The 27,991-nt window shown below is 41.4% G+C and overlaps 1 non-coding gene and 2 pseudogenes across 1 annotated transcript; 1 reads left to right on the top strand and 2 right to left on the bottom strand.

Moving 5' to 3' along the window:
- Positions 1–4,053: 4,053 nt before the first annotated feature.
- Positions 4,054–4,122, bottom strand: Trnaa-ugc7 (transfer RNA alanine (anticodon UGC) 7). Its single transcript has one exon. It is a non-coding gene; the product is annotated as a tRNA-Ala (tRNA).
- An 886-nt stretch (positions 4,123–5,008) lies between these two features.
- Positions 5,009–5,569, top strand: LOC134484070 (presenilin-associated rhomboid-like protein, mitochondrial; annotated as a pseudogene).
- A 514-nt stretch (positions 5,570–6,083) lies between these two features.
- LOC120099159 (uncharacterized) lies at positions 6,084–27,678 on the bottom strand (annotated as a pseudogene).
- Positions 27,679–27,991: the final 313 nt, after the last annotated feature.

Below are 27,991 nucleotides of genomic sequence, written 5' to 3'. Positions count from 1 at the left end.
TCAAGACTCAAAAATTAGTACAGTGATATTCACAGCCCAGTAGAAGATTTTCTGCAACTATGGGCATGAAATACGAACTTACAAACACAGGGACAGAACTGAACCCAAGTGACCATATATATGGATCATATTAAAATGTATGTGTGGTAACTCGTACAATGGTGCCTGGCACTGCACTCATGGCCTACAATGGATCCCCAGGACCCACATGACCTAAGCAGAGGAACACTCCTGCAAGTTGTCCTCTGGCATTGACATGTTAAGCAAACATATACATATATGTAAATAATATAAATAGATATACCTTATTAGAAACAAGACAATCTTATTACCTATTGAAATAGAATATAAAACTAATCCTTTACAAGACATATACCTTATTTAAAGACATACAAATAATATCATGAACACTTAAATACAAGCACGTATGCCTAAGTTTAAGTAAAAATCAGGGGGGAGTTATGACATTATATAATGAAGGAAATGTAGAAACAATGGTACTTGATGTGAAAACACATTGTGTACCTACAGAAGTGAGAGAGTGTGCTATATTGTCAAGATAAACAAGTACCTAAGCATGCTGGGATAAGCACCAAATCCCAGCATTGGGAATCAGATGGAGGAGAGTCAGGACTTCAATATCTTCGTTGGTTATATAGTGAGGTCCTGCAAGTGTGGAGTACACGACACCAACCATCTAAAAGAAGCAAAAGACACAAATATCAAAGGAACACACCGAGTCCAGACACATTCTCACAAATACATGGGCGGCTGATTTCTTTAATGGTAGCCCCTAGCCTTGAGCCTCAAGTGCACCTCCCCTTATCTTTCCATGTCTCAGCAGTCCAGGAGACCCTGACATGCCTTGTCTCTGCCTGCCAGGCAGACTTTATCCCTCTTTTGTTCCCTCTGCTTCAGAGAGGTGGCAAATGGCTCCAGACACTGTATAGACCAGACTGCTACACATGTACGCTCATCTAGTCGCAGTGTCCTAGGTTTGGGGGTTAAGACCTCTGCTGTGGTGCCTGTTTCCTCGGACAGCAGATGCTCAGGAAACATAATGGAAAGTACAATCAGCACATCTGAGAGTAGGACTTACTGGAGTGTCATCGTGGTTTGGCTGGTAAAGGATTTGTTGCTCTGGAGAAAGGAGAGAATCATCTCCCAAGGATTGTTCTCTGATATCCACACATGGCTGGTTTGCTAATGTCCTTAGTGTCCTATGTTACTGTAACTGATAACTCTAGCTCTTTCTTTAAGACTTAAATTACACTTATTGATGAATGTATGTGGCCAGTAAAGAACAAAGTTTCCCATTATGTTTCCCCGGAACTTTCTCAAACAAAGCCTCTTGAAATGGCAGAAGGAATCGCGGCTCACCTTCTGAGAATTGGTTTTGAAAATGAAGTGTTCCTGACGTGCTCTAGTTTTAAATGTTTGTTTCCTGCCTAATGGCTCCATTAGGAAAGTTGTGGAAACGTAAACAGAACTGTAGGAGAAAGTATTTCCCTTCAGATTCTTCTGAGGGACTATATTATCCTACAGGGCTCTGAGATTCCTGTAGGCATGTGAGAACGCCTCTCCTCTGACAGACGTTCCCGCTCATATGTTGTACTGTAGTTGTGTGTGTGTGTGTGTGTGTGTGTGTGTGTGTGTGTGTTTGTGTGTGTGTACATACATATATACATACATAGATACTCGGGTCAGGAATAGTTGCATCTGTCTTCCCTCCCTCAGAGAAATTCAAGTGCTCACCTCTAGGAACACATAAGCTTGGCTACAGAGAATGCTCCTATCACTACATCACCTAAGTAGACATTTTAACGGAGTCCACAAAGACGTTGGTTTCCATGGCAACCACAACGCTCCAGTTCTCTGTTCAGTAACTAGGAACCTTCCGCCCAATCCTCCCTTCTTTTCTCTCCAAGCAGAACTCATTGACCCTTGCTATCTGTCACCTGAGAAAGCCACCCACTAGGGAAACTTCCACAAGCTTGAAAGCAGAGCTTCACTCAAGCTCAGAACAAAACAATCCTGGAGGCACATCCACGCTGTACTCACCAGACTATTAAAACCTCAGGGAAATAACTGGATTATTGATGACCATTGTCCTTATGGTCCTAGATGAACGCTTTAACCAGTAATTACCTATGCATATAGGCTCTCCCAGCAAAAAATTAAAGCCTGGATATCTTGTGAAGAAACAAAACCAGAACACAAAAAGGACCCCCGAGATGCTGGGAGTCGAACCCAGGCCCACTAGAACGCAAGGCAGTCGCTCTACCACTGAGCTACATCCTCAAAGGTAACAGTCCTTCCATCACACTCCATATAAACCTAGGAGACTGAAGCAACATGGCTACAGCTACAGGGAGTTGCAACACTTTTACAACATGCCGGGATCTGCATCTCTTCACTGCCTGCAATTAATAATTTCAAATCAAGTGCTGCTATGGGATTTCTTTTATGAAAAAAGAAAATATACTCAACAAAAACAAAGTAATAGTATTAAGAACAAGAAGTCTTGTTTTTTAAAACAAATTAGAAAAACGTTTATAGAAAAATGACAACAGGTACAAAAAGGTTAGTCCAATGCAAGGAACGCTCTCCAGCTTCAGACCTGCTCACTTCAAACTTACCAATTACTATAAAAATCCACCCCCTCACTCTATCCCCCACTGACACGAAGAAATGAGTTTTGGGCCTTTCCCTGTTTCTGGTTATTCCCCATAGTTATATAATGGCTTAGTACTGGCTTTGTGAAGTCTTTATTTTTCTGGACTCAGGGTATACTGGCTCGCTTAAGGATCTCTTGCCTACTTTTGCTCTGACTGCCTCCCTCTGTGTGATCCTTTGTGGTCCATACTGCGTGTCAGTCACAGGACCTTGTATGTTCTACACAAATATTCTAAAACTGAGCTACATTTCCAGCTTCCCTGTGTAACTTTTACACCAGAGAGAACACGATTCCCCCTCCTGGTCACCGACATACGTATGACTCTTTTATGTACCTTATCTATGTCTCAATTTACACATAAAAAGGCAATGTTCATTCCCTCGATGTGAAATGGTTCCTCATTGAGAATGTATGTGTTCTACACACAACCCTTTATCGGTGTATAAACTTGTATGCAAGCACTTTATTTGACCTAATACTAGGTGTTAGAGTTGGTAACTTTTAAAATCTACACCTGATCGGATAAGTAGAGATATTAATATGATTATGCCTTTCAACACAAATATTTAAGTAATGTTTTGATATCTAGGCAAGCTTCAAATTTAACTCAGATTTACAGTACAGCTGAACAGTACCTGTGTTTTATTTTCTGTATAAAATAAAACTCAACCTTTTAAAAATAAAAGAAATCATAATTCTTCAAAGCATGGCAGACCCACAATGAATTGTCAGTATCATGTCAAATTAATAATAATGAGTGACTGCAGGGTATGTCAATCGGGCATAAGTTGGGAAGATGGCATTGAGAGTTTGGGTAGAGTGAGGCTAGGAATGTGGTCATGAATGGGTGCCTCCAGTGGGCTTCGGTTACTGACATGTCTGAGACTCAGACTCTGTGGCTCCCTGACACGGGTTGAAGTTATTTCTTCAGCAAGCAAATGTGAGTTTGGAAAAGCACCGAGGAAGGATGAACCTTGAAGATCAAACACAGGGTCAAGGGGAGAAACATAGAAGAAAGTGTCCTGATCCTGTCCCTGAAACAGACTTTTCTCCTACACAGTATCCTCCCTTATTTCTCTCAAAGCAGAAGTCATTCTTCCTTGACGTCGTTCACCCGAGAAAGCATACCCACTAGGAAACTGCCAGCAGCAGGAAGGCAGAAGCTGTGAGGAAACATAATCCCAGAGCGATGACCACGCTGTATTCCCCAGACTAAGAGGTCTCCATGGGAACGTCTTCAAGGTTAGAGTGGAATATTGTTGTCACGGTTATAGATGAGCACTTTGACCATACGGCCCAGACTACGGAGGTCTTTACCGATACGTCTTCTAGATCCTGTCTAGAAACTGATCCTGAAGAGAAAATAGCAAAAAGCTTGGAGAGGCCGGGAATCGAACCCGGGACAACATACGTGCAAGGTATGCGCTCTACCACTGAGCTACAACTCAAAGCCTCCATTCTGACCTCTTTCCAGCCTATATGAACTGACAGAGACTCAAGCTACGTGTTATAGTGCCTGAAGATATTTATATCACATATTTGCATATCATTATCGACAATTTTTATTTCATCACTTCTATGGGAAAAGAATCGATTTCCAATGCAAACAAAACAAGAACAAGAACCACAACAAATTTTGTGCTCTGCAAAACATGGCAGACCTACATCACTTGAGACTATTGTGCTAAATTCATTAGAATGTGCTTCTGAAGGATTAGGAACATCAGGCAATATTGAAGCAGGGATTGGGTAGATGGCATTCTGAGTTTGGGTACAGCGAGTCTACGGTTGCCTTTAGTCTTCTGGGCCTCCCTTCTATGGAGCCTACCAGGAACTCTCTCAGACCCAGGCTCTGCGCCTGCCCAAATCCGGGTATAAATTTTATCTTAGGCAACATTGTACATTTACAAATGTTCTGAGGAAGGAAGAACCTTGAAGATCAAACGCAGGGACAAGTGAAGAAGCATACAAGAGAAGTACCTTGATCCAGCCTCTGAAGGAAACAGGAAACAGGTTTTTTTTTAATCATTAGGTCTAGCTTATATCAACTCGACAGAAGGCTTTAATTCCACTATAGAGGTCACAGGCTGTGCATTTGAATCAGCTATATTTAGCTATTTGAATCACCGAAATCCAGGGTACAGAGTAATGTTGATGACATAAAAGTTAATGGGTGGAAAGCATACGACCACAAAACAAAGTAGACATCAGAAAGGAGATCCACAAGTGGTGTAATAGCCTAGGTGGTGGCCAGAAGCGGGTGACAGGCATCCTAATCACCACATCTCTCTCATTCTGCTTATGGACACCCTGCATTCCCTGCATCTGACCATGCACATATTCTGTACACACAACCCAGCCTCAGAAGTCCTTTGGTCTCCAAGTTTCTGTCCACAATTTCTCCTTATTCCTCACGGCACAAATATGTCTGTTTTGTGCAGCTTCTCATCCAGCATCGAGAACATTCTGGGTCAAGAACAAGTTGTACCCATGTTCATGTCTTCCGTTGTTATTTTCAATTTTGTCAGTTATGTGTGTAAAGTTGCTACATTAAAATAAGGACCTTCCCTTGGTGCTTCGGGAGCAGTCATGGCAATTCTTGCTGCGTTCTGCACCACGATTCCAGACCGGAGGCTCCTTATCATCTTCCTCTGCGTTTTTGCCTTCATGGTAGGCAATGCCTTAAAAGAAATCATTGTCTTGGAACCAGCAGGGAGGATTCAGGGATTTGATAAGTTTTTATTTTGGAGACGCATCTTATTGGAACTCTCTTTGGAATAAGGTATATCCTATATTGTCATGACCTCATTTGAAAGAACTAGACAGCCGCAAGTGAAAATCAGGCATAAAATAAGGACTAAGGACCCCAAGAAAGGAGATGGCTCTAAGTGAAACAAAAGACTTGAGACAGCTGTGAGTGAAACAAAGGAGACCACTATGATGGTGCATCTGACCCTTGCTGCCTGATATAGTCTCAGCATTGGCTGCCGCAGTGTTTTTAATGTCCTCAGTGTATGTCTAAACAGCACACTGACAAAATTGTGACACAGATGAATAAAACTCTACAAAATAACGTGCTAATGTATTAGCAATATTCGATCAATCTCAGAGCACCAACCTTTCCAGCTAATTTTCTGAACACACATCGATTCTCTCTTTTTTTTTTTTTACCACTTCAAGATGTGCTTTATTCAACCAGTAATACACTTTTTGGTCCTTTGTAGTTTCTCTCCTTTGAATTCATGTCTTACTGCATTCAAACTGTGATATTAACACACCAACGAAGCATACCCTGTTGTGCCATAAAGCCATAGTACTTAGTACATAGTACTTAGTACTTAGTACATAGTACATAGTGGAAGTTAGCCACCGTTGGTCTGGGATCCATGCATCTATCTTCCGACCGTCAAGGAGAATCAAGTGCTCGCCTCTGGAAACCCAGAAGCTTGGCTACAGATAATGCTCCTATCACTGCATCACCTAGGTCGCCATGGAAAAGGGAGTCCACAAAGACGTTGGTTTCCATGGCAACCGCAAATGCTCCTCTCCTATTCAATAAATAGGAATGTCCCACCCAATCCTCCATTCCTTTCTCTCAAAGCAAAACCCATTCACCCAAGTCATGTATCACCCGAGGAAGCACACCCACCAGGGAAACTGCCACCAGCATGAACGCAGAGCTTCACCCAAGGTGTGAAAAAAACAATCCTGAAGGCACAGCCATGCTGCATTCAGCAGACTATGGAGGGCACATTGAAATGTCTGTATTATAGATGAACATTGGGGTTATGGTCAAAGATGCGCAATGTAACCAATAAGAACCTCGTAGCATATAGTTAAATCCTGTGATATCTTGGCAAATAAAACCAAATCACAAAACGAAAGTAGGGATGCTGGGAATCGAACACAGGACCACTGACATGCAAAGCAGTTGCTTTACCATCCAGCTACATAACCAAAGTTCTGAGTTTCTCCATAATGACCCATATAAAGCAAGGAAGACTGACGTAACACGGCTACAGCTACAGTGAACTGCAGCATTCTTACAGCCTGTCAGGATCTGCGTCTGTTCACTGCCTACAATTAATAATTTCAAATTAAGGGCTGTTACGGGATTTTTATGCTATTTCTTTTACGAGAAAAGAAAAGATTCTCAAGAAAAAGAAAGTAATATTAAGAACAAAGAATTATTTTCTTTGGAAACTGTGAAAAATGTTTATAGAAAAATGCGCACAGGTACAAAAAGGTTAGACCAATGCAAGGCCTGCCCACTTCAGACCTGTCCACTCCAAAGTCCACAAAGACCCTAAGTCTCCATGACAACTACAATGCTCCTGCTCTCTGCATAGTAACTAGGAATGATCCACCCAATCTTCCCTTCCTTTCTCTCCAAGCATAACTCATTCGCCCTTGTCACACGAGAAAGTACACCCACTAGGGAAACTGCCAGCAGCATGAAACCAGAGCTTCACGCAAGCTGTGCACAAATTACTCCTGGAGGTACATCCACGCTGTACTCACCAGACTATGGCAAACTCCATGGTGATATCGTCTCGATTATAGATGCACCTGGTAGTCATGGTCCTAGATGAGTGCTTTAAGCAGTAATTATACATATGTAGCATATAACCCTCCTAACAAAGTTAAATCCTGGGATATGTCACGAAGAAACTGAAGACAGAAAAAGGAGACTTGAGATGCTGGGAGTCGAACCCAGGACCACTCCCACGAAAGGTAGCTGCTCTACCATTAAGCTACATCAACAAGCCTACACGTGATTCAATAACATCCAATATCAACATAGCGAGACTGGAGCAGCATTGCTACAGTGTGCTGCACTATTCTTAGAGCAGGCCAGGATCTGCATCAACTCTTAATGGACCATTGGTAACTTCCCATTTACTGTTGTTACGGGAGTTTTATGGTATTTCTTTTATGAGAAAGGAATCTATTCTCAAAAACAAGAAAGTAATGGTATTATATAATCAGAAGCCTTTTTTTACCAACTATGAAAATTATTTATAGAAAAATGACAACAGATACAAAAAGGTTAGGCCAATGCAAGGAACGATCTCCAGCTTCAGACCTGCTCACTTCAAAATCATGTGGGAGCCTAAAAAAATAACCCTTCCTACTTGTCCCCCTCTGACTGGAAGAACTGAGTTTTGGGTCTATGCCTGTTTCTGGTTGCTCCCCATAGTTATATAGTGACTTAGTACTGGTTTTGTGAAGTCTTTATTTTTCTGGACTCAGGATATACTGGCTCACTTAAGAATCTCTTGCCTACTTTTGCTCTGACTGCCTCCCTCTGTGTGATTCTCTGTGGGTCATACTGGGTGTCAGTCACAGGGCATTGTATGTTCTACACAAATGTTCTAAAACTGAACTACATTTCCAACCTCCCGGTGTAACTTAAACACGAGAGAGAACAGAATTCCCCCTCACGGTCACCGACATACTTTATGTCTCTTGTATGTACTATATCTATGTCTCATTTTATACATAAAAAGGCAATGCTCATTCCCTCGGGTGTGAAACGTTTCCTCATTGAGAATGTATGTGTTTTACACAGCACTTTATCGGTGTATAAACTTGTATGCAAGCACTTTATGTGACCTAACACTAGGTGCTATAGTCGGTAACTTAAAATCTATACTTCATCGAATAAGTAGAGATATTAATACAACTATTCCTATCAACACAAATATTTTATGTAATATTTTGATATCCAGGCTTGCTTAAAATTTAACTCAGATTTATAGTACATTTGAGGAGTACCTGTGTTTTATGTTCCGTGTAATATAAAACTCAAAATTTGGGGGGAAAAAAGCAATCTTAAGCTCTTCAAAACATGGCAGACCCACAATGAATTGTCAGTAGCATGTCAAATTAATAATAATGAGTGACTGCAGGGTATGTCCGGTCTGGCATAGGTTGGGAAGATGGCGTTGAGAGGTTGGGTAGAATGAGGCTGGGGCTGTGGTCGTGAATGGCTGCCTCCAGTGGACTTCGGTTACTGACATGTCTGAGACTCGGACTCCGGGGCTCTCTGACAAGGTTTGAAGTTATTTCTTGAGCAAGTAAATGTGGATTTGGAAAAGCACCGAGGAAGGATGAACCTTGAAGATCAAACACAGGGTCAAGGGGAGAAACATGGAAGAGAAGTGTCTCGATCCTGCCTCTGAAGGAAACAGAATTTTACCCTTCCTCTTACCTATTAACAACTCTACTGAAGGCATTTTTTTCACTAACGACTTCACAGGCTCTGTATTTGCATCAGCTGCTATTTGGCAGTTTGAATCACTGCAGTCCAGGATACAGAGTTATGTTGATGATATAAAAGCTAACTGTTTGGAGAAATTCTGGCCACAAAAGGGAAGTAGTCATCAGAAAAGAGAATAATAAAGAGGTGCAAAGAAGACCCATGGCTCCAACCTTATGTGGAGCACAGGATTGCTTTCTCTGGCAGCAATGGGAGGAGAGGCCCTTAGTCCTGTGTGTACTCATGCCATTACATCCATGCCAGAGACATCACAATGACAACATGAGATGGGCAAGGGGAGTTTGCCATTCTAGACACACACAGCACAATCTTTTGGATTCTGCCTCTTCAAGCCCTCAATGTGGTCCTTTGAGGTGGGCGTCATTAGTTGCTTTCCATACACAGACCCAGAATGCATTGTTCAGAATGATGGAATTCTCCAGAGGAAGGGGTCAAACCTGGCCAATACCTGTATGGACTTAGCATCAAAATGTAGAATGGCAATTTGAGAGGAGAACACTGTAGGGAAACATGGGTATTCTGAGTGATACTGATACAAATCTGTATGGAGAATAAATAAGCAATGTACCAAACATCAGATCATCACTGAAGAAGCAGCAACACAATTATAGCACTAAAAATATCATAGCAATAAGTGATTTAACTAAGCTACAGAAACCAAGACTACTTAGCATCATCAGAACCCAGTTCTCCCACCACAGCAAATACTGGATATTCCAACACACAGCAAAAGCAAGATTTGTATTTAAAATCACATATTATGATGATGATGGAGGACATTAAGAAGAACATAAATAACTCCTTAAAGAAATACAGAACAACACAAGTAAACAAGTAAAAGCCCTTAAAGTGAAAACACAAAAATCCCTTAAAGAATTACAGGAAAACACAACCAAGCAGGTGAAGGACTGGAGGAAAACCACGCAAGATTTAAAAATTGAAATAGAAACAATAAAGAAAGCACAAAGTGAGACAACACTGGAGATAGAAAACCTAGGGAAGAGATTCAGAGTCATAGACACAAGTATCACCAACAGAATAAAAGAGATAAAAGAGAGAATCTCAGGGGCAGAAGATACCATAAAAAACATTGACACAATCATCAAAGAAAATGTAAAATGGAAAAAGTTCCTAGCCCAAGACATTCAGGAAATCCAGGATACAATGAAAAGATCAAACCTAAGGATAATAGGTATAGAAGAGAGTGAAGATTCCCAACTTAACAGGCCAGGAAATATCTTCAACAAATTTATAGCCAAAAACTTCCATAGCCTAAAGCAAGAGATGTGCATAAACATATATGAAACCTATAGACCTGCAAAGATGGACCAGAAAAGAAATTCTATAGAACATTCCATCCTAAAACATAAGAATAACCCTTTTTGTCAGCACCTCAAGAAACCTCCTCCAAAAGTGACCATAGAATCAGTCACAATACAGGCCACAACAAAAAGAATAAGATTGAAAGTATTCCATGAATGTTTTCAGACCAACACAACTAAGGCTGGTCTTCAATAACAAAAAAGGACAGAAAGACCACATACATATTGAAGTTGAGCAACCCTCTACTCAATGATAACTTGATTGAGAAAGAAAAAAAGCAATTCAAGTTTTAAACTTTAATTAAAATGAAGGTACAACATGCCAAAATATATGGGACACAATGAAAGTAGTGGTAAGAGGAAAGTTCATGGCTCTGAGTGCCTCCAGAAAGAAACGGGAGAGTATACACTAGCGGTTTTACAGCACACCTAAAAGCTCTAGAACAAAAAAAAAGCAAATACACCCAAGAGTAGTAGAGGGCAAGAAATAATCAAACTCAGGGCTGAAATCAACCAACTAGAAACAAAAAGAAAAAGATAGAACAATCGTTAGCACAACTAACCAGAGGGCACAGAGAGAGTATCCAAATTACCAAAATAAGAAATTAAAAGAAAGACTTAAAACTAAATCTGAGAAAATTTAAAAAAATCATCAGATGCTACTGCAAAAGCTTATACTCGACAAAACTAGAAAATCTGGAGGAAATGGACAATTCTCTAGACAGATACCAGGTTCCAAAGTTAAATCCAGATTAGATAAACCACATAAACATTTCCATAACACTTAAAGAAATAGAAGAAGTTACTAAAAGTCTCCCAACCAAAGAGACCCCAGGACCAGATGGGTTCAGTGCAGAATTCTATCAGATCTTCATAGAAGCAAATTTCCTGAACAAAACACCAATGGCTTATGTTCTAAGATCACAAGTGGACAAAAGGGATCTCATAAAACTGCAAAGCTTCTGTAAGGCAAAGGCTTACAGAAGGACAGTAGGACAAAATGGCAACCAAAAGATTGTGAAAAGATCTTTACCAAACGTACATCCGATAGAGGGCTAATATGCAAAACATACAAAGAACTGAAGACATTACACTCTAAAGAGCCAATTAACCATATTTAAAAATGGGGTACAGGGCTAAACAAAGAATTCTCAGGTGAGAACTATCGAATGGCTGAGAAGCACCTAAAGAAATGCTCAAACTCCTTAGTCATCAGGGAAATGCAAATCAAAATAACCCTGAGATCCACCTCGAATCAGTCAGAATAGCTAAGATCAAAAACTCAGTTAACAGCAGATGCTGGCAAGAATGTGGAGAAAAAGGAACATTCCTCCATTGTTGGTGGGATTGCAAACTGGTACAACCACTCTGGAAATCAGTCTGGAGGTTCCTCAGAAGATTGGACATTAAAGTACCTGAGGACCCAGCTATACCTCTCCTGGGCATATACCCAAAAGATGCCTCAACATACAACAAAGACACATGCTCCACTATGTTCATAGCAGCCTCATTTATAAAAGCCAGAAGCTGGAAAGAACCCAGATGCCCTTCAACAGTGGAATGGATACAGAAAATGTGTTACATCTACACAATGGAGTACTACTCAGCTATCAAAAACAATGACTTCATGAAATGCATAGGCAAATGATGGAACTAGACAGTATCATCCTGAGTGAGGTAATCCAATCACAGAAAAGCACACATGGTATGAAGTCGCTGATAAGTGGATTTTAGCCCAAAACTCAAATTACCCAAAATACAATCCACACACCACATGAAGCTCAAGAAAAAGTATGAGCAAAGTGCAGATGATTCACTCCTTCTTAAAAGGGGGAACAAAAATATTCATGGGAGGGGAGGTGGAGGCAAAGTTTATAGCAGAGATTGAAGGAATGGCCATTCACACCCTGCCGCACATGTGGCCCATATATATACAGCCACCAAAACTAGTTAAGATGGATGAACCAAAGAAGTGCAGGCCGACAGGAACTGGAGAGAGATGTCTCTTGAGAGACACAACCAGAACATGTCAAATACAGAGGTGAATGCTAGCAGAAAACCATTGAACTGAGAAGAGGGATCCCCATGGGAGGAATTAGAGAAAGGATTGAAAGAGCTAAAGGGTCGTGCAACCCCATAAGAACAACAACGCAAACCAACCAGAGCTACCAGGGACTAAACCACTACCCAAAGTCTATACACAGACTGACCCAAGAATCCAAATGCATATGTAGCAGAGAATAGACTTGTTGGGTCACCAGAGGAAGGGGAAGCCCTTGGTCCTGCGAAGGTTGGACTCCCAGTGCGGAGGAACGTCGGAGGAGTGGTAAGCTGGCTGGATGGGACAGAAACACCCTTATGGGGAAAAGGGAGGGGGAGGTGGAGGAGGGAGGGGTTGGGTGCTTAAGGACAGAAAACCGGGCAAGGGGAAAAACTTGAAATGTAAATAAAGAAATATAACCTATAAAAAATTATCCGCTTCAGGAATATCACTGCTGGTTCCAAGACAATGATTACTTTTAAGGCATTGCCTGCCATGAAGGCAAAAACGCGGAGGAAGATGATAAGGAGCCTCCGGTCTGGAATCGTGGTGCAGAACGCAGCAAGAATTGCCATGACTGCTCCCGAAGCACCAAGGGAAGGTCCTTATTTTAATGTAGCAACTTTACACACATAACTGACAAAATTGAAAATAACAACGGAAGACATGAACATGGGTACAACTTGTTCTTGACCCAGAATGTTCTCGATGCTGGATGAGAAGCTGCACAAAACAGACATATTTGTGCCGTGAGGAATAAGGAGAAATTGTGGACAGAAACTTGGAGACCAAAGACTTCTGAGGCTAGGTTGTGTGTACAGAATATGTGCATGGTCAGATGCAGGGAATGCAGGGTGTTCATAAGCAGAATGAGAGAGATGTAGTGATTAGGATGCCTGTCACCCGCTTCTGACCACCACCTAGGCTATTACACCACTTGTGGATCTCCTTTCTGATGTCTACTTTCTTTTGTGGGCGTATGCTGTCCAACCATTAACTTTTATGTCATCAGCATTACTCTGTACTGTGAACTTCGGTGATTCGAATTGCTAAATATAGCTGATTCAAATACACAGCCTGTGACATCTATAGTGGTATTAAAGCCTTCTGTCGAGTTGATATAAGGTAGACATAAGGATTAAAAAAAACTGTTTCCATCAGAGGCTGGATCAAGTTACATCTCTTGTATGCTTCTTTACTTGAACCAGCATTTGATCTTCAAGGTTCTTCCTCCCTCAGAACATTTCTAAATCTACAATGTTGCCTAAGATAAAATTTATACCCGGATTTGGGCAGCTGCAGAGCCTGGGTCTGAGAGAGCTCCTGGTAGGCCCCATAGAAGGGAGGCCCAGAAGACTAAAGGCAACCGTAGACTCGCTGTACCCAACCTCAGAATGCCATCTACCCAACCCCTGCTTCAATATTGCCTGATGTTCCTAATCCTTCAGAAGCACATTTTAATGAATTTAGCACAATATTTTCAAGTGACGTAGGTCTGCCATGTTTTGCAGAGCACAAAATTTGTTGTGGTTCTTGTTCTTGTTTTGTTTGAATTGGAAATTGATTCTTTTCTCATACAGGTGATGACATAAAAATTGCCGATCATGATATACCAATGTGTGATATAAATATCTTCAGGCAGTATAAAAGTAGCTTGTGTCGTTGTGAATTCATATAGGCTGGAAAGAGGGTCTCCAGGGGGCTTTGAGTTGTAGCTCACTGGTAGAGCGCATACTTTGCATGTATGTTGTTCCGGGTTCGATTCCCGGCCTCGCCAAGCTTTTTGTTTTTTTCTCTTCAGGATCAGTTTCTAGACAGGATCTAGAAGATGTGTCGGTAAAGACCTCCGTAGTCTGGGGCGTATGGTCAAAGTGCTCATCTATAACCGTGACAACAATATTCCACTCTAACCTTGAAGACGTTCCCATGGAGACCTCTTAGTCTGGGGAGTACAGCGTGGTCATCGCTCTGGGATTATGTTTCCTCACAGCTTCTGCCTTCATGCTGCTGGCAGTTTCCTAGTGGGTATGCTTTCTTGGGTGAACGATGTCAAGGAAGAATGACTTCTGCTTTGAGAGAAATAAGGGAGGATACTGTGTAGGAGAAAAGTCTGTTTCAGGGACAGGATCAAGACACTTTCTTCTATGTTTCCCCCCTTGACCCTGTGTTTGATCTTCAAGGTTCATCCTTCCTCGGTTCTTTTCCAAACTCACATTTGCTTGCTGAAGAAATAACTTCAACCCTTGTCAGGGAGCCCCAGAGACTGAGTCTCAGACATGTCAGTAATCGAAGCCCACTGGAGGCACCCATTCATGACCACAGCCGCAGCCTCACTCTACGCAAACTCTCAATGCCATCTTCCCAACCTATGCCAGATCGGACATACCCTGCAGTCACTCATTATTATTAATTTGACATGATACTGACAATTCATTGTGGGTCTGCCATGTTTTGAAGAACTTATGATTTCTTTTATTTTTAAAAGTTTGAGTTTTATTTTATACAGAAAATAAAACACAGGTACTGTTCAGCTGTACTGTAAACCTGAGTTAAATTTGAAGCTTGCCTAGATATCAAAACATTAAATAAATATTTGTGTTGATAGGAATACTCATATTAATATCTCTACTTAACCGATCAGGTGTAGATGTTAAAAGTTACGAACTCTAACACTTAGTGTTAGGTCAAATAAATGCTTGCATACAAGTTTATACACCGATAAGGGCTGTGTGTAGAACACATACATTCTCACTGAGGAACCATTTCACACTCAAGGGAATGAACATTACCTTTTTATGTATAAAATGAGACATAGATAAGGTACATAAAAGAGTCATAAAGTATGTCGGTGACCGGGAGGGGGAATCCTGTTCTCTCTGGTGTTAAAGTTACACAGGGAGGCTGGAAATGTAGCTCAGTTTTAGAACATTTCTGTAGAACATACAAGGTCCTGTGACTTACACCCAGTATGGACCACAAAGGACCACACATAGGGAGGCAGTCAGAGGAAAGAAGGCAAGAGACCCTTAGGCGAGCCAGTATACCCTGAGTCCAGAAAAATAAAGACTTCACAAAACCATGACTAAGCCATTATAAAACTATGAGGAGTAACCAGACACAGGGAAAGGCCCAAAACTCATTTCTTCGTGTCAGTGGGGGATAGAGTGAGGGGGTGGATTTTTAAGGTAATTGGTAAGTTTGAAGTGAGCAGGTTTGAAGCCGGAGAGCGTTCCTTGCATTGGCCTAACCTTTTTGTACCTGTTGTCATTTTTCAATAAACGTTTTTCTAATTTGTTTTTAAAAAAGATTCTTGTTCTTAATACTATTACTTTGTTTTTGTTGAGTATATTTTCTTTTTTCATAAAAGAAATCCCATAGCAGCACTTGATTTGAAATTATTAATTGCAGGCAGTGAAGAGATGCAGATGCCGGCATGTTGTGAAAGTGTTGCAGCTCCCTGTAGCTGTAGCCATGTTGCTTCAGTCTCCCTAGGTTTATATGGATTGTGATGGAAGGTCTGTTACCCTTGATGATGTAGCTCAGCGGTAGAGCGACTGCCTTGCGTTCTAGTGGACCTGGGTTCGACTCCCAGCATCACGGGGGTCCTTTTTGTGTTCTGGTTTTGTTTCTTCACAAGATATCCAGGCTTTAATTTTTTGCTGGGAGAGCCTATATGCATAGGTAATTACTGGTTAAAGCGTTCATCTAGGACCATAAGGACAATGGTCATCAATAATCCAGTTATTTCCCTGAGGTTTTAATAGTCTGGTGAGTACAGCGTGGATGTGCCTCCAGGATTGTTTTGTTCTGAGCTTGAGTGAAGCTCTGCTTTCAAGCTGGTGGAAGTTTCCCTAGTGGGTGGCTTTCTCAGGTGACAGATAGCAAGGGTCAATGAGTTCTGCTTGGAGAGAAAAGAAGGGAGGATTGGGCGGAAGGTTCCTAGTTACTGAACAGAGAACTGGAGCGTTGTGGTTGCCATGGAAACCAACGTCTTTGTGGACTCCGTTAAAATGTCTACTTAGGTGATGTAGTGATGGGAGCATTCTCTGTAGCCGAGCTTATGGGTTTCCAGAGGTGAGCACTTAAATTTCCCTAAAGTTGGGAAAACACATGCAGGTATTCCTGACCCGAGTATCCATATATGTATATATGTATGTACACACACACACACACACACACACACACACACACACACACACACACACACACACACTACAGTATAACATATGAGCGGGAACGCCTGTCAGAGGAGAGGCGTTCTCACATGCCTACAGGAATCTCAGAGCCCTGTAGGATAATATAGTCCCTCAGAAGAATCTGAAGGGAAATACTTTCTCCTACAGTTCTGTTTAAGTTTCCACAACTTTCCTAATGGAGCCATTAGGCAGGAAACAAACATTTAAAACTAGAGCACGTCAGGAACACTTCATTTTCAAAACCAATTCTCAGAAGGTGAGCAGCGATTCCTTCTACCATTTCAAGGGGCTTTGTTTGAGAATGTTCCGGGGAAACATAATGGGAAACTTTGTTCTTTACTGGCCACATACATTCATCAATAAGTGTAATTTAAGTCTTAGAGAAAGAGCTAGAGTTATCAGTTACAGTAACATAGGACACTAAGGACATTAGCAAACCAGCCATGTGTGGATATCAGAGAACAATCCCTGGGAGATGATTCTCTCCTTTCTCCAGTGAAACAAATGCTTTACCAGCCAAACCACGATGACACTCCAGTAAGTCCTACTCTCAGATGTGCTGATTGTACTTTCCATTATGTTTCCTGAGCATCTGCTGTCCCAGGAACCAGGCACCACAGCAGAGGTCTTAACCCCCAAACCTAGGACACTGCGACGAGACGAGCGTACATGTGTAGCAGTCTGGTCTATACAGTGTCTGGAGCCATTTGCCACCTCTCTGAAGCAGAGGGAACAAAAGAGGGATAAAGTCTGCCTGGCAGGCAGAGAAAAGGCAGGTCAGGGTCTCCTGGACTGCTGAGACATGGAAAGATAAGGGGAGGTGCACTTGAGGCTCAAGGCTAGGGGCTACCATTAAAGAAATCAGCCGCCCATGTATTTGTGAGAATGTGTCTGGACTCGGTGTGTTCCTTTGATATTTGTGTCTTTTGCTTCTTTGAGATGGTGGGTGTCGTGTACTCCACACTTGCAGGACCTCACTATATAACCAACGAAGACATTGAAGTCCTGACTCTCCTCCATCTGATTCCCAATGCTGGGATTTGGGGCTTATCCCAGCATGCCTAGGTACTTGTTTATCTTGACAATGTAGCACACTCTCTCACTACTGTAGGTTCATAATCTGTTTTCACATCAAGTAGCATTGTTTCTACATTTCCTTCATGATATAATTTGGGCCCTTTTTATTTCTATAAAAATGGTTAATCAGCGTGCTAATTTGCTTTCCAATTTCTTCTAAGAAGTTGTAGGATTTGCATGGAAAAACAGAGTGCATCTATATCTTAATGCTGAAGTCATGGAAATCATAACCATAGTGGCTTGGTGGTGCTCTGTTGGAGGAGAGGAACTTTTAGCAGGGAGTACCTAGCTGGAGCAAGTACATCACTTGGGTGAGTGTTGGCATTTATAGCCTCAATGCACTGGTGTTCTCTGTGCTTCTTGAGTGTGGATGCAAATGTGCTCAGTCGTGTTCCTGCTCTTGCTCACACACCGGCCTCCTTCCTTGTCCTCCCTACTTTAAAATGTCTATTCCTACCAAACAGAGTCCAAGACAATTGCTTCCCTGTTAGTTTGTGTCCACTGCACCATTTTATCACTGCAACAGAAGAAGTATTAATACAGTGCATGTGAGCACAAATAGCTCAATTATGCCAGGCATGGCGGCACAGGCCATTAAGACCTCAGCGGATGGGAGGCAGAAACACTTGCATCTCTAGGACTTCAACCAGGCCTGTCAGAACCGCACAGGAGACTTTGTCTCAAAACAATAGTAGGAATACTCTAGCCTCAGACTATAAACTGCCTGTTTTCGTCAATGTTCACATTCTCCACAATCTTAATTTGTATTCTCATTGGTGTCCAAGATCTACTAGCCTCACATGGAGTCAGTCAGTCATCACTCATGTTCCATGTCCATATTGAAATTGTTACCTTGTATCACAATGGAGTTCTCTATGTCTTCTTATGGGATTGCCCTTGAGGTTACATTATGCAGGTCTTTTCATTGTTGAATTAATTATTTCCCCATACTTGCTTTTGCATTCAGAGAAGCATGTTAATTTCACCCACCATCTTTAATCACTTCTCATATCTTTTTCTTATCTTTCTTGTATTTTAGCTTCAGTCGATGCTCTGTTGCACGATTCGAATGTAGGCATGAATGGCTAACATTTCCTAGTGAATTTAGACCTGCATTACTGTTTGCTCAAACACTTTTATTGCACTTTGATTTTAGTTTTCCCTATAACATTAATGTCACAACTCTCCCCTGATTTCTACTTATACTTAGGTACACGTGCTTGTATTTAAGTGTTCAAGATATTATTTGTATGCCTTTAAATAAGGTATATGTCTTGTAAAGGATTAGTTTTATATTCTATTTCAATAGGTAATAAGGTTGTCTTGTTTCTTATAAGTTATATCTATTTATATTCTTTACATATATGTATACGTTTGCTTAACATGTCAATGCCAGAGGGCAACTTTCAGGAGTGTTCCTCTGCTTAGATCATGTGGGTCCTGGGGATACATTGTAGGCCATCAGATGCAGTGCCAGGCACCATCGTACCAGGTACCCCACATACATTATAATATGATCCATATATATTGGCATTTGGGTTCAGATCTCTCCCTGTGTTTGTAAGTTCATAATTCATACCCATAGTTACAGAAAATCTTCTACTGGGCTGTGAATATCACTGTACTAATTTTTGGGTCTTGAGAATGAACTAGGGTCTAACCCATGCAAAACCTACGCTCTGACACTGAGAAATTTCCCCCAGACACAGGAAATCTACTTTATTGGCCATTTGTTTTGAAGTAGTATATAGTGCAACACTCATCATTTGCAGTTGCTTTTTAATTGACTTCTTTTTGTGTGGGGGATATCAGACCCCAGACCTTCCAAATGTCTGCCAAGTGGTGTCTCTACCGCCAACTTTCATTCCCATCCAAATATTAACTCTTAGAGCAGGTACTGCATTTACTGATTGATTGATTGATCCATCTATTCATTTATTTATTCATTTAGTCATCTATCTATTTATAGATGGGCAGAGTGTGCATATGCCAGAGCACATTGCTAGAGGTCAGAGGACAAAGACGACAACTTGAGGGAGTCAGAGCTCTACTTCCCTCTTGTGGTTTTAGTTATTACACCCAGGCCTTTGACATAAGGATGACTGCTGCCTGGTCCGTGTTGCTGTCTCAAGTATTACCTTCTTAGTAAACATAGTGTCTTTACTAGAAAAAGTCTTAGTTCCTAATACAGAGATATGAGGTGGTAAAAATGAGGACTGCACATAAAATAATGCATACAAATGCACACATACTAAAGTTCCGAAATCGTGTTAAATAATAATCGTGAAATTGAGAATCACATACTTGGTACAATAGTGAAGTAGGGCATTGCCTACAAGTGTGATTTCAAGATAAGTGTGATTGAGGAAACTCACAATCCCAGGACTTGGGAGAGAGAGACTGAACTGTTGCAAGTTTTAGGTCAGTCTGCATAATGAGTTCTAGAGCACTTAGGGCTACAGAGTAAGACCCTATCTCAAAATAATATATAGAAGTGTGATTTCAGCTTTCAATGCAATGCATATGATGAACACATTTCATATATATATATATATATATATCACCTATAAAAACATATATAAATATAGGTATCACATAGATGCACACATGTAGATCCTGGCTTCTGCCTCTACTGAGATATATGGAACTCCCTTTTATCATATAATTACTTGATAACTAAATGAATCCATTGTTTAAATGGGCACACTGATAACACCTGGACGGTCTTGAGAAAATGGCCATTGTGTGGCCCTATTGACAGTGTCTGACGCATATACTATACCAAATATACGTTCCTGACATGAGCATCACTTTGCTCACGATCATGAAAGCCTGCACCTAACTAGTTTCCTAAACAATTCCTGTACTCTAGGACTATCCGTTCCACAACGTATTTCAAATCAAAATGCTGGCTATAGAGACACATGTAATTATAAGCAGATGTCTTGGAGATGGTGACTGGGTGGGACCATTTGTCTTCCAGTCATTTTTCAGGTTTGTGAGAGATGTTTCCTCAAATGAGTAAATCAGAAAGTAATAGATTAAGTCTCCTAATGAATACTTGTGGCCTTCACCTGAATGTCAACATCTACATGCAATGAACACACACAAATACACACACATACACACACACACACTCACGCACACACACATGAAAACATGCACAGGCTCACACAGTGCAAATAAACATTTACAAAAATTCATTTGTGCACTTTGGCACATGTGTGCCCACACATTTTCTCTCTCCCCCCCATTAATATGCAGGTACATTACACACACAAACACACGTACTCACACACACACACTCACACACAATCACAAGCAGACACACACACACTCTCAGAAGGCTATGTGCACATGCACACACAGATGAACACACATAAAAACAAAGTATAAACTCTCCTGAACAGAATGATTCTAGTTTTGCCGTGAAAGAATAATTGTAAAACAGTTCACACACACACACACACACACACACACACACACACACACACACACATACACACACGGTTGCTCTGCAGAGCCACAGGGGAGCATAATACAGCACAATGCAAATGATGGACAGAGAATGATGTTGTCTGACAGGGAGGGATAAGGGTAGCCCTACCATAGCCTTCTGGAGAGGAGTTGGAATGTTTCAAAAAGCAAATAAAAGTGACAGAACAAAATCCAAGCATGAATACTATATTCTATACAAATCACCCCTGTATATACATTTTGACCTGCACATTTACACTAAGCAGAGGTGAAATGAGTTGTTGAGCACTAGCTTTGCGGTCATTCAAAAAGGGAACTTTACTAGGACACCTGTTAAACTCACAAAGGCAGGAGAAGTCCATTCACTGGGGGATATTTGCTACTCTGTAAAACATCAGACTTGTCATGAATATTTAAGAATATAGATTTCCTTCCACCCCGTGGCTGTAATGGGAACTGCATCTGTGCGTGTCTGGCCAGATGGAGGGGGAGAACACAGGCTGGGAATCTGAGATTGGAACCCAATCCTGGTCTGAGCTGAATATAAAGAATACACATGAGGGAACGACAGAAGCTTGTATGAGTCTAAATATGAACGCACACATGCATGCACACACAGAGCTCCTAGGGGTAAGCCCACGTTTCCATGCAATTAATTTGCTCCATGGAAGTGACCACAATCTACACAGTCAGTGTGTATAGAAGATATATACACGAACATCCTCTATCAAGTGTGTGTGTGTGTGTGTGTGTGTGTGTGTGCCACACATCCTGCCACACATCCCTATATAAGTTGATTCACATTGATCCTTTACAGCATATCCATCCTTTATCTGTGTGATAAAGTCACTGTCTCACATAGGAAATACCGAACAGTAATGTGTCTGATATCCCAAGATGCTTCATCCCATGGCACCACAGCTCCACAGAAGGAAGGGAAGAGAGAAGGAACTGACTTACCTATCATGTCCCAATCGCTCTGGTAACATGCTGTCAGGACTGATTCCACGTGACTCTTGTTATGGTCTGGAGCTGGTGTGGATGGCGCCTCCACAGATTTCTCTCATGTCTACTCAATGATAACTTGATCAAGAAAGAAACAAAGAAACTCAAGATTTAAACTTTAATTAAAATGAAGGTACAACATGCCAAAATATATGGGACACAAGGAAAGTAGTGGAAAGAGGAAAATTCATGGCTCTGAGTGCCTCCAGAAAGAAACGGGAGAGTATACACTAGTGGTTTGACAGCACACCCAAACTCTCTAGAACAAAAAAAAGCAAATACACCCAAGAGTAGAGGAGGGCAAGAAATAATCAAACTCAGGGATGAAATCAACCATGTAGAAACAAAAAGAACAAGATAGAATAATCGTTAGCCAAACTAACCAGAGGGAACAGAGAGAGTATCCAAATTACCAAAATAAGAAATGAAAAGAAAGACGTAACAACTAAATCTGAGAAAAATTTTAAAAAAATCATCAGATCCTACTGCAAAAGCTTATACTCAACAAAACTAGAAAATCTGGAGGAAATGGACGATTATCTAGATAGATACCAGGTTCCAAAGTTAAATCCAGATTAGACAAACCACATAACCATTTCCATAACACCTCAAGAAATAGAAGAAGTTACTAAAAGTCTCCCAACCAAAGAGACCCCAGGAGTAGATGGGTTTAGTGCAGAATTCTATCATAACTTCATAGAAGCAAATTTCCTGAACAAAACACCAATGGCATATGCTCTAAGATCAAGAATCGACAAATGGGATCTCATAAAACTGCAAAGCTTCTGTAAGGCAAAGGACACTGTGGTTAGGACAAAATGGCAACCAACAGATTGGGAAAAGATCTTTACCAATCCTACATCCGATAGAGGGTTAATATGCATAACATATAAAGAATTGAAGAAGTTACACTCCAAAGAGCCAAATAACCATAATAAAAATGGGGTACAGAGCTAAACAAAGAATTCTCAGTTTACAAATGTCAAATGGCTGAGAAGCACCTAAAGAAATGTTTAAAATCGTTAGTCATCAGGGAAATGCAAATCAAAATAACCCTGAGATCCACCTCACTCCAATTAGAATGGCTAAGATCAAAAACTCAGGTGACAGCAGATGCTGGCAAGAATGTGGAGAAAAAGGAACACTCCTCCATTGTTGGTGGGATTGCAAACTGGTACAACCACTCTGGAAATCAGTCTGGAGGTTCCTCAGAAAATTGGACATTAAAGTACTGGAGGGCCCAGATATAAATCTCCGGGGCATATACCCAAAAGATGCTCCAACATACAACAAAGACACATGCACCACTATGTTCATAGCAGACGTATTTATAAAAGCCAGAAGCTGGAAAGAACCCAGATGTCCTTCAACAGAGGAATGGATACAGAAAATGTGTTACATCTACACAATGGAGTACTACTCAGCTATCAAAAACAATGACTTCATGAAATGCATAGGCAAATGATGGAACTAGACAGTATCATCCTGAGTGAGGTAATCCAATCACAGAAAAACACACATGTTATGAAGTCACTGATAAGTGGATTTTAGCCCAAAACTCAAATTACCCAAAATACAATCCACACACCACATGAAGCTCAAGAAGAAATATGACCAAAGTGCAGATGATTCACTTCTTCTTAAAAGGGGGAACAAAAATATTCATAGGAGGGGAGGTGGAGGTAAAGTTTATAGCAGAGATCGAAGAAATGGCCATTCAAACCCTGCCCCACATGTGGCCCATATACATACAGTCACCAAAACTAGTTAAGATGGATGAACCAAAGAAGTGCAGGCCGACAGGAACCGGAGAGAGATGTCTCTTGAGAGACACAACCAGAACATGTCAAATACAGAGGTGAATGCTAGCAGCAAACCATTGAACTGAGAAGAGAGATACCCGTGGGAGGAAGCAGAGAAAGGATTGAAAGAGCTAAAGGGGCTTGCAACCCCATAAGAACAACAATGCCAACAAACCAGAGCTACCAGGGACTAAACCACTACCCAAAGACTATACACAGACTGACCCAAGGCTCCAAATGCATATGTAGCACAGAATAGACTTGTTGGGTCACCAGTGGAAGGGGAAGCCCTTGGTCCTGCGAAGGTTGGACCCCCAGTGCAGGGGAACATCGGAGGAGTGGTAAGCTGGCTGGAAGGGAGGGAAACACCCTTATGGGGAAGAGGAAGGGGAAGGGTGACAAGGGAGGGCAGAGGGTGTTTAAGGACAGAACACCGGGCAAGGGGATAATTTGAAATGTAAATAAAGAAATATATCGTATAAAAAATTATCCAGCTCAGGAACATCACTGCTGGTTCCAAGACAATGATTACTTTTAAGGCATTGCCTGCCATGAAGGCAAAATCGCCGAGGAAGATGATAAGGAGCCTCCGGTCTGGAATCGTGGTGCAGATTGCAGCAAGAATTGCCATGACTGCTCCCAAGCACCAAGGAAAGGTCCTGATTTTAATGTGGCAACTTTACACACATAACTGACAAAATTGAAAATAACAACGGAAGACATGAACATGGGTACAACTTGTTCTTGACCCAGAATGTTCTCGATGCTGGATGAGAAGCTGCACAAAACAGACATATTTGTGCCGTGAGGAATAAGGAGAAATTGTGGACAGAAACTTGGAGACCAAAGGACTTCTGAGGCTGGGTTGTGTGTACATAATATGTGCATGGTCAGATGCAGGGAATGCAGGGTGTCCATAAGCAGAATGAGAGAGATGTGGTGATTAGGATGCCTGTCACCCGCTTCTGGCCACCACCTAGGCTATTACACCACTTGTGGATCTCCTTTCTGATGTCTACTTTCTTTTGTGGGCGTATGCTGTCCACCCATTAACTTTTATGTCATCAACATTACTCTGTACCCTGGATTTCAGTGATTCAAATAGCTAAATATAGCTGATTCAAATGCACAGCCTGTGACCTCTAGAGTGGAATTAAAGCCTTCTGTCGAGTTGATATAAGCTAGACCTAATGATAAAAAAAAAACTGTTTCCTGTTTCCTTCAGAGGCTGGATCAAGGTACTTCTCTGGTATGCTTCTTCACTTGACCCTGCGTTTGATCTTCAAGGTTCTTCCTTCCTCAGAACATTTGTAAATGTACAATGTTGCCTAAGATAAAATTTATACCCGGATTTGGGCAGGCGCAGAGCCTGGGTCTGAGAGAGTTCCTGGTAGGCTCCATAGAAGGGAGGCCCAGAAGACTAAAGGCAACCGTAGACTCGCTGTACCCAACCTCAGAATGCCATCTACCCAATCCCTGCTTCAATATTGCCTGATGTTCCTAATCCTTCAGAAGCACAATCTAATGAATTTAGCACAATAGTCACAAGTGATGTAGGTCTGCCATGTTTTGCAGAGCACAAAATTTGTTGTGGTTCTTGATCTTGTTTTGTTTGCATTGGAAATCGATTCTTTTCCCATAGAAGTGATGACATAAAAATTGTCGATAATGATATGCAAATATGTGATATAAATATCTTCAGGCACTATAAAAAGTAGCTTGAGTCTCTGTCAGTTCATATAGGCTGGAAAGAGGTCTGGAGTGAGGCTTTGAGTTGTAGCTCAGTGGTAGAGCGCATACCTTACACGTATGTTGTCTCAGGTTCTATTCCCGGCCTCTCCAAGCCTTTTGTTTTTTTTTTCTCTTCACGATCAATTTCTAGACAGGATCTAGAAGACGTGTCGGTAAAGACCTCCGTAGTCTGGGGCATATGGTCAAAGTGCTCATCTATAACCGTGACAACAATATTCCACTCTAACCTTGAAGACGTTCCCATGGAGACCTCTTAATCTGGGGAGTACAGCGTGGTCATCGCTCTGGGATTATGTTTCCTCACAGCTTCTGCCTTCATGCTGCTGGCAGTTTCCTAGTGGGTATGCTTATCGGGTGAACGACGTCAAGGAAGAATGACTTCTGCTTTGAGAGAAATAAGGGAGGATACTGTGTAGGAGAAAAGTCTGTTTCAGGGACAGGATCAGGACACTTTCTTCTATGTTTCCCCCCTTGTCCCTGTGTTTGATCTTCAAGGTTCATCCTTCCTCGGTGCTTTTCCAAACTCACATTTGCTTGCTGAAGAAATAACTTCAACCCGTGTCAGGGAGCCACAGAGTCTGAGTCTCAGACATGTCAGTAACCGAAGCCCACTGGAGGCACCCATTCATGACCACATTCCTAGCCTCACTCTACCCAAACTCTCAATGCCATCTTCCCAACTTATGCCCGATTGACATACCCTGCAGTCACTCATTATTATTAATTTGACATGATACTGACAATTCATTGTGGGTCTGCCATGTTTTGAAGAATTATGATTTCTTTTATTTTTAAAAGGTTGAGTTTTATTTTATACAGAAAATAAAACACAGGTACTGTTCAGCTGTACTGTAAATCTGAGTTAAATTTGAAGCTTGCCTAGATATCAAAACATTACTTAAATATTTGTGTTGAAAGGCATAATCATATTAATATCTCTACTTATCCGATCAGGTGTAGATTTTAAAAGTTACCAACTCTAACACCTAGTATTAGGTCAAATAAAGTGCTTGCATACAAGTTTATACACCGATAAAGGGTTGTGTGTAGAACACATACATTCTCAATGAGGAACCATTTCACGTCGAGGGAATGAACATTGCCTTTTTATGTGTAAATTGAGACATAGATAAGGTACATAAAAGAGTCATACGTATGTCGGTGACCAGGAGGGGGAATCGTGTTCTCTCTGGTGTAAAAGTTACACAGGGAAGCTGGAAATGTAGCTCAGTTTTAGAATATTTGTGTAGAACATACAAGGTCCTGTGACTGACACGCAGTATGGACCACAAAGGATCACACAGAGGGAGGCAGTCAGAGCAAAAGTAGGCAAGAGATCCTTAAGCGAGCCAGTATACCCTGAGTCCAGAAAAATAAAGACTTCACAAAGCCAGTACTAAGCCATTATATAACTATGGGGAATAACCAGAAACAGGGAAAAGCCCAAAACTCATTTCTTCGTGTCAGTGGGGGATAGAGTGAGGGGGTGGATTTTTATAGTAATTGGTAAGTTTGAAGTGAGCAGGTCTGAAGCTGGAGAGCGTTCCTTGCATTGGCCTAACCTTTTTGTACCTGTTTTCATTTTTCTATAAACGTTTTTCTAATTTGTTTTAAGAAACAAGACTTCTTGTTCTTAATACTATTACTTTGTTTTTGTTGAGTATATTTTCTTTTTTCATAAAAGAAATCCCATAGCAGCACTTGATTTGAAATTATTAATTGCAGGCAGTGAAGAGATGCAGATCCCGGCATGTTGTAAAAGTGTTGCAACTCCCTGTAGCTGTAGCCATGTTGCTTCAGTCTCCTAGGTTTATATGGACTGTGATGGAAGGACTGTTACCCTTGATGATGTAGCTCAGTGGTAGAGCGACTGCCTTGCGTTCTAGTGGACCTGGGTTCGACTCCCAGCATCTCGGGGGTCCTTTTTGTGTTCTGGTTTTGTTTCTTCACAAGATATCCAGGCTTTAATTTTTTGCTGGGAGAGCCTATATGCATAGGTAATTACTGGTTAAAGCGTTCATCTAGGACCATAAGGACAATGGTCATCAATAATCCAGTTATTTCCCTGAGGTTTTAATAGTCTGGTGAGTACAGCGTGGATGTGCCTCCAGGATTGTTTTGTTCTGAGCTTGAGTGAAGCTCTGCTTTCAAGCTGGTGGCAGTTTCCCTAGTGGGTGGCTTTCTCAGGTGACAGATAGCAAGGGTCAATGAGTTCTGCTTGGAGAGAAAAGAAGGGAGGATTGGGCGGAAGGTTCCTAGTTACTGAACAGAGAACTGGAGCGTTGTGGTTGCCATGGAAACCAACGTCTTTGTGGACTCCGTTAAAATGTCTACTTAGGTGATGTAGTGATAGGAGCAT

The sequence above is a fragment of the Rattus norvegicus genome, chromosome X, assembly GCF_021556685.1.
Source record: "Rattus norvegicus strain SHRSP/BbbUtx chromosome X, alternate assembly SHRSP_T2T, whole genome shotgun sequence".
NCBI lineage: Eukaryota > Metazoa > Chordata > Mammalia > Rodentia > Muridae > Rattus > Rattus norvegicus.
Note: the sequence above shows the minus strand (reverse complement) of the source record. Positions and strands in the feature narration are given on the sequence as shown.